The sequence below is a fragment of the Diadema setosum genome, chromosome 4 (genome assembly GCF_964275005.1).
Source record: "Diadema setosum chromosome 4, eeDiaSeto1, whole genome shotgun sequence".
NCBI classification, from domain to species: domain Eukaryota; kingdom Metazoa; phylum Echinodermata; class Echinoidea; order Diadematoida; family Diadematidae; genus Diadema; species Diadema setosum.
This window is the reverse complement of record NC_092688.1, coordinates 40,662,373-40,671,339: the sequence shown is the minus strand read 5'-3', so window position 1 is coordinate 40,671,339 and position 8,967 is coordinate 40,662,373. Positions and strand designations below refer to the sequence as shown.

The window sequence follows — 8,967 nt, the reverse complement described above, 5'->3', positions numbered from 1 at the left end:
GCATATATAATGTAAATTTATATATAGTACACAATGAAGAGTTTGTTCGCAGAAACCGATAAGTCCATATTTGCCAAATGGAGATATTTGCGATTAAAGGTCAAGAAAAATAAAGAAAATAATAAGACATTTTTTGCTTCTTTTGACCATAACTTCAAAAATGTACCTTTATATGTAGTGACCAATACATTTGTATATCATTCAAAAGGTATTATTTTGTACTTTATGACAGAGACCGTACTCTTCATATAATCCATCGTATATATATGTATGTGATACATATACCATTATATGAAAATGTATACTGTGTTTTGTATATGTATATAGCATATAATACACTAATGTATGGTACATGCATCTAAATGTATGGAAATTGATGATTAAGCAGTCATTCAGGGAACAATCACACATAATAGTCAATGAGGTAACTTTGTGAAATGTAATTATTCTTAAGAAAATGCTTTAATTTGTTTTTAATTTTGTGTGTCTCATGCACGCTTACGCAGCCTTGCATGTAGTCCAGTCTGGCCCTTTGTGTAGGGGTGTACTTAATCCCGACATAAAACATACAGCTTCCGACTATGATCCCTCTACAAACCTGACGTAAGAGGGAGACATACCAAACCCCTCCGAAACGCACCAAAAACAAGGGTGCGTTTCGGAGAGGTTTGGTATGTCTCCCTCTTTCGTCAGGTCTGTGGAGGGATCATAGTCGGAAGCTGTATGTTTTATGTCGGGATTGAGCACACCCCTACACAAAGGGCCAGACTGGACTACCTTGCATGGAGTGTAGATTGCGCAGTTTATACGAGTCAATGTACTTCTAAAGCCCGCCGCACACTGCTTGACTCACGACTATACGACTGACAGACTTTGGGTCCGAAATAAATCACACTGTCTATAGCCTCAGAATAATTATACTTAATTAATTGTTTATATCAGATCCAAAGACTGTCAGTCGTATATTCGTGAGTCGTATAATGCGCGGCTGACTTGGATTTATTTGTTGCGATTGCAAAGGAGAACGGCACTTGTGGTGAAAGGCAATTTTGACAATGCTAATTATCATGGGGTTGATCTCATGAACTTTTTAATGAATTGCAGTCATTCGTGCAGTAGAGGGAGATGGTTTAGATCCATCTTGTAAAAGTGTTTTGCGATTGAAGCTGTAACAAAATTAAATCACGCCTGCCTCAAAAAGAGTTTTTGATGTTCATGAACGAGTTGTATTTTACATATGCTTTAAAAACACTTTACGACTTATAGGTCTGTTAAAAATTTGAAATGAACGTGAAACATAAACAAATATTTTCTATTATGTTTTGGTTATCTCAGCCGCACATAATTACTTCTTTTCTCTTTGTATTGATCAATTCAATTTCTTTTTCTAAGATTATTGCAACTTTTGCAACTAATCTTCTTAAGGGTTACTGTAACGAAATATCTCGTGTTCGTTGAATGAGATGCTATCTTCCTATAGATAAGATAAAGGTGCATGCATGCTCATGTGCACTGACACGTCAGGTTCAGGAAGATTGCGTGTGCCATCAATCTTTCATTACTATCGAAGATAACTGAGAAAACTGCCTTGTCTCAAATATCGGGCTACCTGGATACTAATGATCTCTATGTCAGTATGTCGAGAACCAGTCAGCTTATATCGACGTTGGCATGTGTCAGTACATAATGTACTGAGACTGCTCTCTTGAAGGTTACAAGAAGACATCCTCAGAGTACTGGACATCAAGCTTGTTACCTTCGTCGTCTTCTTAGACCTTTCCGCTGCATGTTTGTTTGTTTGTTTGTTTTTTGTTTGTTCATTTTCCATCCGAGGAGATGGCTGGATAGCCCATATTCAGCTATACCAAGCTGGTCTTCCATGGGGCCTAGATGGATGTTTGACTTTCTGTTTGACTTGTTTGTTTGTTTTCGTGTGCTTGTTTTGGGGTCACTCGACGTGCTCGAGGTAGGGATTCTTCCCCTATAACTTTTAAGGCTTTCAATTTCTTTGCTTGTTATGTTTCATCCCAGAATCTTGAAGAAAAGAAGAATAAAAGCAACTCATTCTGATTAAAGCAACCTAAGTAGTCATATTTTAATGAACGATTAAATAGATAACTAAACATTATGATACAATCTTCCAATTATTCTTTGTCATTGATAACATCATCCTGATTTTTCTGCGTTCGCATCTTGCTGCAATCAACGAGCCAAATAATGAAAGATAGACTGACCATTGACGTTGATGTGGACAGATCTGAGAAGAAAAAAAAAAAGACACGCCGAGCTTCATTTCAGAAGTGTGCAAACATACATACGCAAACACGAACGCGCGCGCGTACACACACACACACTAGAGCTCACCTCTGCGCAGATTCCCACCAATATGTTGTCGAAAACAATAGCCCAATGTTTCTTCTAACGAATCTGTCCACTTCGTTGCACGGCCCTAGACACCTACAGGTCATGTGTTGTCCCCCCCCCCCCCCCCCCCACACACACACACTTTCATTTGCTAACTTTAACCGTAAATAAATTCTGAAACAAATATCTTCCACCAAGTGCAAGTCAGGGAGATGAGTTCCGTCAGAATTTTGGAGCCAGAGCTGACCTTGACGCTCGAATGACGGTCGAGGAAAGTCACGAACGAGACCGGTGACGTGATCATGTAAGATGACAGGACCAGAATCAAGATGGTGCGGATGCATTTTAGGTCGCGCGCCTGCATTAGTCTGCGAAACGGAGCTCCAACCTCGCGTTCCCGCGCGGCATTGTTTGCCATGGGACCACTAGTCGGCGCCAGACTGGGACGTATCCTTACGTCGGCACGTGATTTGACGCACAGCATGGCAGCCTCCCAGACTGTGATGAATGCGTAGGACAAAATGTGCCATCCCCAGTACGTGACAGTATCCATACGGAGGGGTTAGACCCAACGGCGTAGCCAGGATTTGATCTTAGGGGGGGGGGGGGGGGAGAGAGGGGGTGGGAGGGGGTGTCCCCCCTGCCACGGTAAGAACTTTTTGCATTTTGATGTTGTAAATGGTGCAATTTGATGCATGTTTTTGCGCGCTTTATCGACGTGAAACAGTCCCACTTGTTTAAAGGGGGAGTCTTTTAAATCGGACATTGGGGCTATATAGATGGTATTTGAGCTCACTAACACGATTCTGGCGTTTTTATCCGCCAAAAATTGCTCAGCAACAAGAAATCGCTCAAAATGTTCACTGATTTGGGAACGCCCCCCAAAATTGGCAGCTGATTGGCTTATGCGATTTGACGTATCAGGGGGGAGACCCCGCGAAGCCACCGAGTTCGTCTAATACGTTGGCAATGTAAAATGAGTGAAACTTTATCTATTTTCAAGTCAAGATTTAACCAGTTCTGACAATCTTTGCGTCCCAAAAGTGATTTGAATATGTTGTTTAGACATTTTAGTAGAGGCCCAGTGACGCCACTGACATTTTTTTTTTGAACACTTTACCCATGATAATTGCCTTTTTGGATCCGGTTTACGTTTGGAAAAAACTAGATATTTTCTGCGAGAAAAAAAGGCAAGTAGACGTGCTGACAGCCGCTTTACTGCTGACCGTACATTGTGACTCTGTGTGCGTGCGTGGATGATAACAACAAATTTCAACGGGAGACTAGATGGCACTCTAATATTTACGATAACAGCGTACCTTGCTAGCTCCGCGCTATACATCGCGTTGCGTTAGCTTTATACATAAATACACGGTAAACAAGCTGGTAGCGATACGTGGTCAAAAACACAGTGTTCTCAATATGGTTTCAGACCTGGATTCGCCTTTCTGGCTGCGACCCCCACCGAGGTGATGAAGGCGAAGGTAAAGCAGCCCTTCGTCAGCTCCAGCTCCAGCCCCACGCAACCCTAAATCTAATCTGAATTGAGTTCACCCCCGCCCGTAGCCGTACCGTTCTGGAGTATATGAACCCGACTCTTCACCTCCCGCCCCCAGGGCAGTGGCCCGTGAGGGTGCTGCTCGAGGAACAGGGTGATGGCAACGAGCCCGCGACGAGGTTGGGGGATAAAAAATGGTAACTATCAAGTACGCTGAGAGTCCAGCCTGACCAGACCGCTGTGCGAAGCACAGGGAGTCTAGATAGTTAATTCACTCTAACGTTAGGCCTGACGTTAATTTTTACAGAATGCAGCTAGGTCGATTGGGGTCGGACGAACCAAAACAGAATTTTGTTGACAATACAACATGAACGTGAAACGGGAGTGGAAGAGGGACATCGGTAAACGACGGTATGAATTGAAAGGCTATGCACTGAGCTGGCGAGGCAGATGTCATACAATCATATCTCCCGATCTCATTCATAATGTCACAAGGACAAACTGATTTTTTTTTCTTATTTAACAGTATTTTACTTGAGTCCTGGTATATAACTTTTGATGCAATTCATAGTGCCGTACCTGTATACGCATGTGCCCGGTATGTAAGGAGGTCATTTCTCTGGCCCCAAGGACCTTCCTATAATGAGGTAATCGACTGGTAAATTCCAACCAAGTTTGTTTCCACTAGGCCCTCTACTACGGTTTCACATGTAAATTGCCGAGCACGAGACAAGTTATGAAAGGATAAGTGAAAAAACTGCTGTTTGCAATAAGGTACAAGTGTTTGCCATACCATAACTGCAATTTCAATTACCGTATGTGGCTGGGCTCAGCAGTGGTTTGAAGAGTCTGGTATCAGTGGTAACCTCTCTGGCAGTAGGGGTTCCTATAGGCCTAGTCATGAACGATATTTTGTTCACACTTGGCTAGAACTCAAACAATGATTTCACTAATGACTAACATTAGTCTCAATCTCATTGTGTGACAGTGCAGTACTACTTCAAAACACCAACTAATAAACACAAAGAAGGAAATAAGAATGTGTTGTACATTATGTTTCTTTTTTTTTTCCTTTTTTCTTTTTCAGGTGCCTCTTTCGCAGCTGTGTTCCCACATGACCACTGCCAGGGAATCCATTTGCTGCAAAGAGACAGATCACATAATGGACAAGATTGAGAATTACGGTACAACGAAAGACATGTCGATGCTCCAATACGCTGTATTACAGCACATCCAGGTTTCTCAACTGTGGGCCTTGATGAATGGGTGAAAGAAACTTGAAACTACCAGGACGCCCAACAGTAGGCCTATGGAGAAGGTGCTTAAACAAATGCTGCAGATAACAAGTGAGTTTGTTAGGCACATTTAATTCCCTATTTTGTTTTCCAAATGTTGCCATGAAAATTAGGCTTTTTTCATATCCCTGATAATTTCTTAATGAATTTTATGGAGTCATTATACGATTCTACCAAAAGTAATGATTACCTGGTACCACACCCCATCAAAGATCCATTCACAATGTGTAATTTTATTCCTGTTCTCACGATTTCTAGAGTAACACTTATGTAATATATTATAAAATTTTAGTCCCTTTGCATTCCATTGCATTCCATTTCGTTTCATTTTTTATTCAATTTCAGGCAGTCAAGACATGTTTTTATGCCTCCGCCACGAAGTGGTGCCGGAGGCATTATGTTTTCGGGTTGTCCGTCCGTCCGTACGTACGTCCGTACGTACGTCTGTACGTCCGTACGTCCGTACGTCCGTCCGCTTTCGTTTACGCGATAACTTGAATAATATTGACTCGAATTCTACCAAACTTGGTCCAACTATAAAGTATGATGGGGCAATTAGTTGATTAGATTTTGGGTGAAATCGGCCAAAGGTCAAAGGTCAAAGGTCAAAGGTCAAGGTCAAATCATGAAATTGTACCCGTTTACGCGATAACTCAAGACTGGATTAAGCAAATTTCACCAAACTTTGTTGGAGGATGATGTACGATGGGACAACTACTTGATTAGTTTTTTAGTGAAATCGGACAGAGGTCAAAGGTCAAAGATCAAGGTCAAATCCTAAAATTTATCTGTTTACGTGATAACTCAAAACTGGATGAAGCAGCTTTCACCAAACTTGGTCCAAGGATGATGTATGATGGGACAATTAGTTGAGTATATTTTAGTCACATTGGCAAGAGGTCAAAGGTCAAAAGGTCAAGGTCAAATGCTAAAAATATTGCTATTTCCCCAATATCTATGCAATGCCCAAGGGTATTTTCTTGAAACTTGGTGTAGACATGTACTACTGCGTAAATATTCTCCAGAGAGAGTTTCATGTCATAACGTCAAAGGTCGAAAGGTCAAAGGGTAGGTGAAAATGTTGTAATATCACTCTTCTCACAAATGGTTCAATGTATCTTCATGGAACTTGGTACATACGCATGTACTGACTGGCAGAGATTAAACAATATCTAGGGAATTTAGGGGTCATAGGTCAATAGTCATGGGGTCAAAGGTCAAGGTCAATTCCTCAAAATTTTACTATTTCCCTCATACACTAGTATATGAAATGCTTGCATTATTAGTTGTAAAACTTAATATATACATGCATTACCTAATGGAGATTCTCCAGGAAATTTCCAGCCAGAATGTCAAAGGTTAAGGGTCAAAGGCCAGGTTTCAATGCCCCCCCCCCCAAAAAAAAAAAAAAAAATCTATTTTGTACTGTAATTACACTCTTTCTTCATACCTTGGAAATTACTCAATGCGTAAACTTATAAAAGGGTCCGTCAGAATTCAAGTAAAAATTCTCAATTCCCCAAATATGTGTACTTGCACTCTTCGACAATTATAGCAAGCCCAGTTCACGGAAAGTGAACATTCAAGTCATTTCTGACAAACCTGTCATATCAGTATTTTGCCAGTTATGTGAAACTGTCATGGATCACACATTGTGAAGACATTGTACTATACGCCTATTGGTAGAATCATGCATTACGGCGGAGGCATCAGTCGCCATAGCGACATTTCTAGTTATACGCGTATTTTATGCTGCCATTATACGGTTGTCCCCAAAATAATGACTACCATACCCCATGGGTCCCATTTACATTGTCTAATTTAAATCCTATTCTCAAGATAAATTCCTAGATGAACACATGATGTCATATAATAGGATTATCAGATTTTACTCCTTTTGCATTCCATTTTGTTACACTTTTGTTTCAATATCAGGCGATCAAGACATGTTGCATACCGGCAACTGGTGAGATGATGCTGGACATTTCTGGGCCAAAATGTGAGAGTCCTACTGCCATCTTCTGCTGTGAGAAAAATCTGATAAACTCATCCATCAGAAATAGTGACAGGCTTTCATTTTGCATAGGTTGTAATAAGACTGTATATGCAGCACTGATATTGGGTGTAGAATGTGACAGCTTGTCACATTGCGATTTGCTTTATAACGGGAACGTGGTCACAGTGTAGAAATGCATAAGATAAGCTTGTACATTGCGAAATGTCACATGTATACTTTGTCAGACACCTTATCCATTACCGGTATGTTGGGTATACTGGTGATATTCAGCGTCCAACACCAACTCATCAAGGCACACAGCTGAGAAACATGCTGTTGGACTTTAGCCTCTCTGTACAAAAGATTATGTATTACAGTATTTTATTGTAATTTATTAGTGCATGATCAGTGGAACCTCAATATTATAAGAAGTGATATGACAAACTGTAGTTATAACAAGATCTTGATATACGGGAGTGATATCTCTGGTCCCATAATGTACCTCATTATAACAAGATTCGACTGTATGTCAAATGCACTCTTGTCTCAATTCTTACTCTTGCTATGCTCCCTCTCTCTCTCTCTTGTAATGTAGACCTACTGCATGTTTTAGCAATTGGAAAATGACACTTTCACAACCATACAACTGAAGGTAATTTTGATTGTGTAGAATTGACATGTTGAACAGCTATGTTGTCAATCGTGGTCACAAAAAATAAATAACGATCTAATACAAGGAAGATGCTGTGGCCTTTCCGGCAATAGCTTCACAGCCTCTATCTAGAGAACAGGACCAACTCTAGTTACGAACTCATTGAACTGGATTGTAGCTGGCTCATATAGTAGTATTCTGTCCTGAACCAGTATTGATTTATCAAACATTCCTTCCAGCTGATTACACCAATTATATTTTGTAAGCAAATGGAAAAAAAAGTGTGTTGTGTTTTCTATATGTAGTTGTAGCGGTTGTAGTAATACAGTACATGCAGTATAAATTCATCCTTATTAAAAAAAAGGACTTGCTTCATACAGACACATGAAAATGCATAAACATACACATATACACACACCCTCAGTACACTCATGCATATCAGATACAAACATGCACAAACACACACCAACATCAGACACACATAGGACGAATATATCATTGATATATTTGCCCTATGTTTGTCTGATGTTCCCCCTCGTGGAATGGATAGAAATACTCCCCTCATAGATATATGTACAGGTAAGATTTGTATGGCATTGTACATCTGTATGCGATTTGCATGTTGGTGGGAGTGTTCAAGTGATGCCTGTTTGAAGGTGTTTGTGGGTATGTGTGTACAACGTAGTATGGCAAAGGGTGTGTGTGTGTGTGTCGATGTGTGTATAGGTAGGAGACCAAAGAAAATGAGTAACAGGGAGTGAGGAAAAGATGGGGGAGGGGTAGTGTACTAAAAGGAGTGAGATTGTAAAACCCTACCAATGTGTTATCTCCATATCCTAATGTTGGAGCAAAATGAGATTTATTCCACTGGAACAATGGCAGCTGGTCAGTCAAGCATGCATGAGTGACATCCACATGACATCAAATCAGTCCGGAAGAGTTATCTTTTCCACAGACATACTGTATAAAATCAATATTACATTATGTATGAGACATTCTCATGTAACATTAAATCAAAAGCTTTGTGATTTCTTCTTCACTATACAGAAATCTCTACAGAACTCAAATTTAGGATAGAAATAATATATGTATTGCAAGTGTACATTTACAAAACAATACAGGTGAGTGATGTTATTCAATCTTTCACACATTTAAAAATGTG

The 8,967-nt window shown here is 40.2% G+C and overlaps 1 long non-coding RNA gene across 1 annotated transcript; it reads left to right on the top strand.

The window, feature by feature from the left end:
• The first annotated feature begins 3,811 nt into the window (after nucleotides 1-3,811).
• On the top strand, nucleotides 3,812-8,050 carry LOC140228036 (uncharacterized). The gene is made up of 3 exons (XR_011901071.1): nucleotides 3,812-4,059; nucleotides 4,950-5,208; nucleotides 7,093-8,050. It is a non-coding gene; the product is annotated as an uncharacterized lncRNA (long non-coding RNA).
• The last annotated feature ends 917 nt before the right edge of the window (nucleotides 8,051-8,967 follow it).